The sequence below is a fragment of the Pan paniscus genome, chromosome 6, assembly GCF_029289425.2.
Source record: "Pan paniscus chromosome 6, NHGRI_mPanPan1-v2.0_pri, whole genome shotgun sequence".
Taxonomy (NCBI): Eukaryota; Metazoa; Chordata; class Mammalia; order Primates; family Hominidae; genus Pan; species Pan paniscus.
The window spans coordinates 188,967,365-188,978,236 of record NC_073255.2 but is presented as its reverse complement, the minus strand read 5'-3'; positions in this window follow the sequence as shown (position 1 = coordinate 188,978,236).

Below are 10,872 nucleotides of genomic sequence, written 5' to 3'. Positions count from 1 at the left end.
CCCGAGGTGCCGGGATTGCAGACGGAGTCTCGTTAACTCAGTGCTCAATGGCGCCCAGGCTGGAGTGCAGTGGCGTGATCTCGGCTCGCTACAACCACCTCCCAGCCGCCTGCCTTGGCCTCCCTAAGTGCCGAGATTGCAGCCTCTGCCTGGCAGCCACCCCGTCTGGGAAGTGAGGAGCGTCTCCGCCTGACCGCCCATCGTCTGGGATGTGAGGAGCCCCTCTGCCTGGCTGCCCAGTCTGGAAAGTGAGGAGCGTCTCTGCCCGGCCGCCATCCCATCTAGGAAGTGAGGAGCGCCTCTTCCCGGCCGCCATCACATCTGGGAAGTGAGGAGCGTCTCTGCCCAGCCGCCCATCGTCTGAGATGTGGGGAGCACCTCTGCCCTGCCGCCCCGTCCGGGATGTGAGGAGCGTCTCTGCCCGGCCGCCCTGTCTGAGAAGTGAGGAGACCCTCTGCCTGGCAACCGCCCCGTCTGAGAAGTGAGGAGCCCCTCCGCCCGGCAGCCACCCCGTCTGAGAAGTGAGGAGCGTCCTCCCTCCTCGTCCGGGAGGGAGGTGGGGGGGTCAGCCCCCCGCCCGGCCAGCCGCCCCATCCGGGAGGTGAGGGGCGCCTCTGCCCGGCCGCCCCTACCAGGAAGTGAGGAGCCCCTCTGCCCGGCCAGCCGCCTCGTCCGGGAGGGAGGTGGGGGGGTCAGCCCCCCGCCCGGCCAGCCGCCCCGTCCGGGAGGTGAGGGGCGCCTCTGCCCGGCCGCCCCTACCGGGAAGTGAGGAGCCCCTCTGCCCGGCCAGCCGCCTCGTCCGGGAGGGAGGTGGGGGGGTCAGCCCCCCGCCTGGCCAGCCACCCCATCCGGGAGGCGTGGGGTGCCTCTGCCCGGCCGCCCCTACTGGGAAGTGAGGAGCCCCTCTGCCCGGCCAGCCGCCCCGTCCGGGAGGGAGGTGGGGGGGTCAGCCCCCCGCCCGGCCAGCCGCCCCGTCCGGGAGGGAGGTGGGGGGGATCAGCCCCCCACCTGGCCAACCGCCCCGTCCAGGAGGGAGGTGGGGGGATCAGCCCCCCGCCCGGCCAGCCGCCCTGTCCAGGAGGTGGGGGGCGCCTCTGCCCGGCCGCCCCTACTGGGAAGTGAGGAGCCCCTCTGCCCGGCCAGCCGCCCCGTCCGGGAGGGAGGTGGGGGGGTCAGCCCCCCGCCCGGCCAGCCGCCCCGTCCGGGAGGGAGGTGGGGGGGTCAGCCCCCCGCCCGGCTAGCCGCCCCGTCCGGGAGGGAGGTGGGGGGGTCAGGCCCCCGCCCGGCCAGCCGCCCCGTCCGGGAGGGAGGTGGGGGGATCAGCCCCCCGCCCGGCCAGCCACCCTGTCCGGGAGGTGAGGGGCGCCTCTGCCCGGCCGCCCCTACTGGGAAGTGAGGAGCCCCTCTGCCCGGCCAGCCGCCCTGTCCAGGAGGGAGGTGGGGGGTCAGCCCCCCGCCCGGCCAGCCGCCCCATCCGGGAGGGAGGTGGGGGGGGTCAGCCCCCCGCCCGGCCAGCCGCCCCGTCCGGGAGGTGAGGGGCGCTTCTGCCCGGCCGCCCCTACTGAGAAGTGAGGAGCTCCTCTGCCCGGCCACCACCCCATCTGGGAGGTGTACTCAACAGCTCATTGAGAACGGGCCATGAAGACAATGGCGGTTTTGTGGAATAGAAAGGGGGGAAAGGTGGGGAAAAGATTGAGAAATCCGATGGTTGCCGTGTCTGTGTAGAAAGAGGTAGACATGGGAGACTTTTCATTTTGTTCTGTACTAAGAAAAATTCTTCTGCCTTGGGATCCTGTTGATCTGTGACCTTACCCCCAACCCTGTGCTCTCTGAAACATGTGCTGTATCCACTCGGGGTTGAATGGATTAAGGGCGGTGCAAGATGTGCTTTGTTAAACAGATGCTTGAAGGCAGCATGTTCGTTAAGAGTCATCACCACTCCCTAATCTCAAGTACCCAGGGTCACAAACACTGTGGAAGGCCGCAGGGTCCTCTGCCTAGGAAAACCAGAGAACTTTGTTCACTTGTTTATCTGCTGACCTTCCCTCCACTATTGTCCTGTGACCCTGCCAAATCCCCCTCTGCGAGAAACACCCAAGAATGATCAATAAAAAAGAAAAAAAAAAAAAAAAAAAAAAAAAAAAAGAAAATGGCAATATTCTGGAAAGGCTGCATGCTGATAGCACCGTTCATCGGTCCGTTCATTCCTTCTTTCGGCAAGTGGTTGCAAAGCACTTGGTTTGTGCTGGGCCCTGCGCTAGACACTGAGGAACCAGTTCTACAAAACAAGTGGTTAAGGTCCGGCACCACGGCTCACGCCTGTAAGCCAAGCACTTTGGGAGCCCGAGGCGGGCAGATCACTTGAGCTCAGTTCGAGACCAGCCTGGGCAACATGGTGAAACCAAGCCTCTACTAAAAATACAAAGGTCTCCAGGCATGGTGGCACGCACCTGTAGTTCTGGTTGCTTGGGAGGCGGAGGTGGGAGGATCGACTTGAGCCCGTGAGGTGGAGGTTGCAGTGAGCCGAGATCGCATCATTGCACTCCAGCCTGGGTGACAGAGTGAGGCTCTCAAAAAAACAAAAACAAACAAGCAAAAAACCGAAAAACAAGTGGTTAAAAGCTTTGGCTCTGAGAGAGCTACTTTTCTTCTAAGTCCCTGTTTCCTTCTAGCTACAGATTATAATTTTAAAATGTCAAAACAATTCACAATCCATATTTACTTAGACAAATAACTTTTGCTAATGTCCTTTTTTTTTTTTTTTTTTTTTGACACTGGAGTATTGCTCTGTCTCCCAGGCTGGAGTGCAGTGGCCTGATCTCAGCTCACTGCAACCTCAGCCTCAAGGGTTCAAGCGATTCTCCTGACTCAGCCTCCTGAGTAGCTGGGATTATAGGTGCCCCACCATCACGCCTGGCTAATTTTTCTATTTTTGTAGAGACGTGATTTCACCATGTTGGCCTGGCTGATCTTGAGCTTCTAACCTCAGGTGATCTACCTGCCTCAGCCTCCCAAAGTGCTGGGATTGCAGGTGTGAGCCACCACACCCGGCCTAATGTCTTTTTTTTTTTTTTTTTTTTTGACACAGTCTCACTCTTGTCACCCACGCTGGAGTGCAATGGCACGATCTTGGCTCACTGCAACTTCCACCTCCCAGGTTCAAGCAATTCTCTTGCCTCAGCCTCCCAAGTAGCTGGGATTACAGGCATGTGCCAACACGCCTAGGTAATTTTTGTATTTTTAGTAGAGACAGGGTTTCACCATGTTGGCCAGGCTGGTCTCGAACTCCTCAGGTGATCCACCCACCTTGGCCTCCCAATGTGTTGGGATTACAGGCGTGAGCCACCACACCTGGCCCTATGTCTTTTTTTTTTTTTTTTTCATAGAAATGCGAGTCTAAGTTGCCCAGGCTGGTCTTGAACTCCTGAGCTCAAACGATCCACCCACCTTGGCCTCCCAAAGTGCCGAGATTACAGGCGTGAGCCACCGCACCAAGTCTGCTAATTTCTTTGCACACATTGATTTCTTGCAATCCATTATATCTTCCAAGGTTCCTTTCTCTTCTTGGAGAATGTCCTTTATTCATTCCCTCAGAGAGAGTTTGTAGGTCCTAACGTGTCTTACTCTTAGAAGATCCAAAATGTCTTTATTTTACTCTTAATATTGACTGGGAGATTGAGAATAAAATTCTAAGATCAAAGATATTTTTCTCAGCACTTTGATGGCGCCACTAAATTATCTTCTTACTGGCCCCGTGGCTGATGTCAGTCTCACTCTCACGCTTTGGTAGGTAATCTGCCAGATTTTCTCTGACAGCTTTTAGGATTTTCTCTTTATTCTTAACTACCCCCTATTTAGGTGTGGAGTTTTTTTTTGCTTATTTTTATTCTTCTCAGGACTCAGTGAGATTCTTAATATGTTCTAGGAAATTCTGTGATCTTTATGTCATTACTTCTCCCTACTCCATCCTCTCCGGTATTCCTTGTAAAGGCTTACGCCCATGATGCTTACCTTCCATGTAATAGTGTCCATCTGTTCTTATTTTATGCTATAGTCTGAGAGAATACGTCAATAAAATCTTCTAGGTCATCAATTCACTTTTAACCCTGTTCAACCTTTCATTTAGTCTATCTGCTAGCTTTGTAATTTTAAACGTTTTTTTGTTTTGTTTTGTTTTTTGTTTTCCTTTTTTGAGAAAGAGTCTTGCTCTGTCGCCCAGGCTGGAGTGCAGTGGCATGACCTTGGCTCACTGCAACCTCTGCCTCACAGATTCAAGCGATTCTCCTGCCTCAGCCTCCTGAGTAGCTGGGATTACAGGTGCCCACCACCATACCCGGCTAATTTTTGTATTTTTAGTAGAGACAGGGTTTCACCATGTTGGCCAGGCTGGTCTCGAACTCCTGACCTCAGGTGATCCGCCCGCCTCAGCCTCCCAAAGTGCTGGGATTACAGGCGTGGGCCACCGCGCCCAGCCAGCAGTCCCCAACCTTTTTGGCACCAGGGACTGGTTTCATGGAAGACAATTTTTCCATGGGGGGGCAACGGGATGATTTCGGCATGATTCAAACACATTACATTTATTATGTACTTTAGTTGTATTATTACATACTCACCATAATCAGTGGGAGTCCTGAGCTTGTTTTCCTCCAACTAGATGGTCCCATATGGGGGTGATGGGAGACAGGGACAGATCACCAGGCATTAGATTCTCACAAGGAGCACGCAACCTAGCTCCCTCACATATGAAATTCACAATAGGGCCCGAGCTCCTATGAGAATCTAATGCCACCACTGATTGGACAGAGGTGGAGCTCAGCTTCCCTCACCTGCCACTCACCTCCTGCTACGCGGCCTGGTTCCTAACAGGCCACAGACCAGTGCTGGCATGTGGCCCTGGGGTTGGGGGCCCCCATTTTAAAGTACACATAAAAATTTGCCACAACTCCACTTAAACTATTCAAATGGTTTCCAGCCTCACTTGGAATAATATCTAAACTTGATCCCCTGAACTGAAAAGCTCAACATGACCTGCCACCTGTCTACTTTTCCGTACATAATTGTTGCTACTTTTTCACTTGCGCCACTGCCCAGGATAGTCTTCTGAACTTTGAAAAGCTGAACTTTTTGTTCCTCCAGAACTCAGATTAGACATCTCCCCTCCTAGAAACCTTTAAGGATCACTTAATATAAAATAGTCACTGTATCACATCACTCTTTTTTTTTTTAAAGACAGGAAGACCGGGCCTGGTGGCTCACACCTGTAATCCCAGCACTTTGACAGGCCGAGGCGGGCAGATCACCTGAGGTCAGGAGTTCGAGACCAGCCTGGCCAACATTGTGAAACCTCATCTCTACTAAAAATACAAAAATTAGCCAGGCACGCCTGTAATCCCAGCTACTCGGGAGGCAGAGTTTGTAGTGAACCAAGATCATGCCATTGCACTCAGCTTGGGTGACAGAGCAAGACTCCATCTCAAAAAAAAAAAAAAAAAAAAAAGACAGGGTCTTGCTCTGTCACTTAGGCTGGAGTGCAGTGGTGCAATCATAGCTCACTGCAGCCGCGACCTCTGGGCTTCAGCAGTCCTCCTGCCTCAGTCTCCCAAGTAACTGGGACTACAGGCATACCCCACCATGCCTGGATAATTTTGTGTGTGTGTGTGTGTAGAGTTGTAGAGATGGGGATTTCACCATGTTGCCCAGGCTGGTCTTGAACTCCTGGCCTCCAGTGATCCTACCACCTGGGCCTCCCAAAGCGCTGGCATTATAGTCATGTGCCATTGCACCCGTCTATTTTTAATTACCTTTCACCATCACTTTTTAAAATGTGTTTGAAAAAAAATGTGTGAGTTTGCCTGTTTATGTGTTGCCTGGCTTCCCTGGGCCCCGACAAGACTAGAAGCTTCTGGCAGGTCATGGTGGCTCACGCCTGTAATCCCAGCACTTTGGGAGGCTGAGGCAAGAGGATCACTTGAGGCCAGTAGTTTGAGACCAGCCTGGGCAACAAAGTGAGACCCCCCTCTACAAAAAATCAAAAACTCAGCCAGGCATGATGGCGTGGGCCTGTGGTCCCACATGGAAGGCTGCAACAGAAGGATCACTTGAGTCCAGGAGGTCGAAGCTGCAGTGAGCCATGTTCCTACCACTGCACTCCAGCTTGGGTGACAAAGTGAGACCCTGTCTCAAAAAAAAAAAAGCTTCTTGAGATCAGGAACCTTGGCCTAAGGTGCTGCTGTCCTCACGGCATCTGGAGCTATATCTGGGACATAGAAGGCACTTAATAAATATTTGTTGAATGAGGACAAGTTTGGCTGTGAAGAATGAGTTTGGGAAAGGGAATAAAAAAGGAAGAGAGAGTGAGACAGGTCGGGATAGCATTTGAAGGGGGGGTGGTGACCAGAGGGTAATTAAAAGGTTGCTCAATCACTCCATAATGCTGAGGCCCCCCAAATGAAGCCGGCCTTCAACTTAGCAATGACATCCATTGCTTGGCAATGACATTCATCTGCTTTGCTCTGTGATTTTCTACCCACAGGGTTGAAGAGTCCCGGAATAAACTGAACAAACAGATGGCCTATTTCTTCACTTGTAAAACATTAAGTGTTAAAGTATTATAGATAATGTTTAAGGACTAGCCAGCCTTAAAATCAATGAGGATTCAAATAACTTGGGAAACCAGGTATTTTTTAAAATCTGCTGTAAAATAAATAATCAGTGACTCCCTATCTATTCTTTTAAAGTTCCGAGTTTTGGGCGGGGTGTGGTGGCTTATGCCTGTAATCCCAGCACTTTGGGAGGCTGAGACAGGTGGATCACTTGAGGTCAGGAGTTTGAGACCAGCCTGGCCAATATGGTGAAACCTCCATCTCTACTAAAAAAAAAAAATACAGAAATTAGCTGGGTGTGGTGGCGGGCACCTGTAGTCCCAGCTACTCGGGAGGCTGAGGCAGGAGAATTGTTTGAACCCAGCTAGGCGCAGTGATTCATGCCTGTAATCCCAACACCTTGGGAGTCCGAGGCAGGCAGATCACAAGGTCAGGAGTTCAAGACCATCCTGGTCAACATGGTGAAACCCCATCTCTACTAAAAATACAAAAACTAGCCAGGCGTGGTGGCACACGCCTGTAGTCTCAGCTACTCAGGAGGCTGAGGCAGAAGAATCACTTGAACCAGGGAGGCAGAGGTTGCAGAGAGCCGAGATTGCACCACTGCACTCCAGCCTGGGCAACAAGAGCGAAACTCTGTCTTGAGAAAAAAAAAAAAGAGGCTGATGTTAGACTCCATTTAGAGAAGAAGTGGTGTGAGGGACAAGGAAATTCTGGTGCTTTACAAACAGAAGGTGGTCTCTAGCACAGAGAAGTTGAAGGTTACAGATTAACACACGGCATTCAGTGGTGCTGCTAGACGGCAGCCTGAACCGGGCTCCTGATTCAGAGAGAACGAATACTAAAAATACCGGGCAGGCCGGGTGCGGGGGCTCACGCCTGTCATCCCAGCACTTTGGGAGGCCAAGGCAGGCAGATCACTGGAGGTCAGGAGTTCAAGATCAGTCTGGCCAATATGGCGAAACCCCATCTCTACCAAAAATACAAAAATTAGCCGGGCATGGTGGCAGGCACCTATAGTCCCAGCTACTCAGGAGGCTGAGGCAGGAGAATCACTTGAACCTGGGAGGCAGAAGTTGCAGTGAGCCAAGATCACACCACTGCACTCCAGCCTGGGCGACAGAACAAGACTCCATCTCAAAAAAAAAAAAAAAAGAGGCAAATGTGTATTATACATTTACGCAGAACTTTTCTATTTTTCATTTGTGTGTGTGTGTGTGTGTAATATATTCTTACACTTTTCACTGATTCCTTTAATTCAATATTTATTAAACATCTGTATATGTTAGACACTGGTCAGGGCTACAGTGAGTACAAATGAATGAATAACAAATCCTGCTTTCCAAAAGCAAAAACTAATAGGAGAAAGGAAGCTGTACACCGGCAACCGGCACGCACAGTGGGCTATGATTCACTGTGAAAGTTCCAGTGAGGGGAGGCCGCTTCTGGTCAGGGGAAGAACGTGAAGGACTCCTTCACGGAGGAGGGCATTTGCATTGAGACCCGGGAGAGGGGTAAGCATTTGAGAAACAGGAATGGAGAGGCGGGAGTGCTATTATGGGATATCAGAGATGGAAAACTGTTCCATAGAAAAGAGCTTGGACTTTTCATGAGGGTCACTATAGTGGGCAAAATCAGGATGCATGATTGGAAATGTTTAACTTTAGTTTAATGTCAAACCTTTTTGACAAGTGGATATGGAGCCTCTGGTGTATCAGAAGCATTTCTGCAGCAGACGAAATGTTGGACTAGACCAGTGTTCTCAAGTTGAGGGATGTATGGAGCCATTGTTAAAAAATCAAATTATTTTATCATAGTACCATTTACAAGTAATAAACATGGGCAAGGTGTGGTGGCTCACACATGTAATCCCAGCACTTTGGGAGGCTGAGGCGGGTGGATTACCAGAGGTCAGGAGTTCGAGATCAATCTGACCAACATGGTGAAAACCCCATCTCTACTAAAAATACAAAATTAGCTGGGCGTGGTGGCGCATGCCTGCAATCCCAGCTACTCAGGAGGCTGAGGCAGGAGAAACGCTTGAACCCAGGAGGCGGAGGTTGCAGTGAGCTGAGATCGCGCCACTGCACTCCAGCCTGGGCAACGAGTGAAACTCTACCTCACACACACACACAAAAAAGTAATAAACATGAACCTAGGTATAAACGCTTAAGATTGTGAATTTTGGCCGGGCGCGGTGGCTCACGCCTGTAATCCCAGCACTTTGGGAGGCTGAGGCGGGCGGATCACGAGGTCAGGAGATCGAGACCATCCTGGCTAACACGGTGAAACCCCGTCTCTACTAAAAATACAAAAAATTAGCCGGGCGTGGTGGCGGGCGCCTGTAGTCCCAGTTACTTGGGAGGCTGAGGCAGGAGAATGGCCTGAACCCAGGAGGCAGAGCTTGCAGTGAGCCGAGATTGTGCCACTGCACTCCAGCCTGGGCCACAGAGCGAGACTCCGTCTCAAAAAAAAAAAAAAAAGATTGTGAATTTTATACTATAATCAAACCAAACAATTTGCAAATAATATACAGACACAAGTACAAGGCAAATGAAGTCAAATTAACAGCTCTAACTGAATGTAACAGTTGATGTTGTTTTGCTGAAATGAAATCACTCTCCATACAAGAACAGAGTACAGATTGCCACTGCCTGGCAGCCACCGGCAACTGCTGTGCGAAGTCGGTTTTTCTACTGCTTTTCTCCATTCAAACTGCTCAGTATCCTTATGTGAACGGCGCGAAGCACAGGGCTCTTGATGTCATCGAGCCTTCATTCAATTTGAATGAATCTTTCCCAGATTCAGTCCAACTATCTCTCTCTTGTAATTAATGCGGAAAAGTAAAAGTCATCCTACTCGGTGCCTGTATCAGTCAGGATCCCAACAGAAGGTGGCGGGCTCACCGAGCCTTGGGTACTCGGGGGAGGGTTGACTTACAAGGAGACGCCTGGCATGTGCTGAGGTGGTGCGGAAACCAGGGGCTGATGGCAGAGGAGCTGCTAGGCTTACAGGACACAGGACGGTGAGGGGCCCCCAAACAGGAGGAGGGAGTCAAGGAGAGAAGCCACCGTAAGACATGGACCTTTGGTCTAGGGGCACAGACAGCCAGGGCCAGGCTCGCTGGGAGAGGCCTCACTCTTGCTGTCGTCCCCTCCCGCCAGGGCTCCTCACACCAGAAAGCAAAAGGCAAGGGAGCCTGTGGATTCCGTCCATACTGATCAGTTTCTGCCGGGTGGAGAAAGGTGGGTGGTGGAGACCAGAGAGGGAAGAGGGCAAATGAACAAGTAGTACCAGGACACATGCGCAAGCCTGATATGGTATGCGGACACTCAGTCATGGGTGATCACCAGCTAGTTTAGAAAATATATTGTGGGCCGGAGGCGGTGGCTCCCGCCTGTAATCCCAACACTTTGGGAGGCCGAGGCAGGTGGATCCTGAGGTCAGGAGTTCAAGACCAGCCTGACCAAGATGGTGAAACCTCATCTCTACTAAAAATACAAAAATTAGCCAGGCATGGTGGTGCACGCCTGTAATCCCACTATGTGGGAGGCTGAGGCAGAGAATTGCTTGAACCTGGGAGGCAGAGGTTGCAGTGAGCCGACATTGCACCCTGCACTCCACCATGGGCAACAGAGCGAGACTCCATCTCACAGAAAAAAGAAAATGTATTGTACACACACACACACACACACACACACACACACAAAAGTAAGTACAGGAAGTAATGCATATGTCAATTTGCTTGATGTAGCCATTCTATTCAAAGCATCATGGTGGGCCAGGCACAGTGGCTCATGCCTATAATCCCAGCACTTTGGGAGGCCAATGTGGGCGGATCGTTTGAGGTCAGGAGTTCAAGACCAGCCTGGCAAACCTGGCAAAACCCTGTCTCTACTTAAAAAATACAAAAATTGGCCAGGCGCAGTGGCTCACGCCTGTAATCCCAGCACTTCAGGAGGCCGAGGCAGACGGATTGCCCGAGGTCAGCAGTTCAGGACCAGCCTGACCAACATGGTGAAACCCCATCTCTATTAAAAATACAAAAATTAGCCGGGCATGGTGGTGTGCACCTGTAATCCCAGCTACTCGGGAGGCTGAGGCAGGAGAATTGCTTCAACCCAGGAGGCAGAGATTGCAGTGAACCAAGATCGCATCACTGCACTCCAGCCTGGGCGACAGAGTGAGACTTTGTCTCCAAAAAAAAAAAAAAAAAAAAATTAGCCAGGCATGGTGGCATGCGCTTGTAGTCAGAGCACTTGGGAGGCTG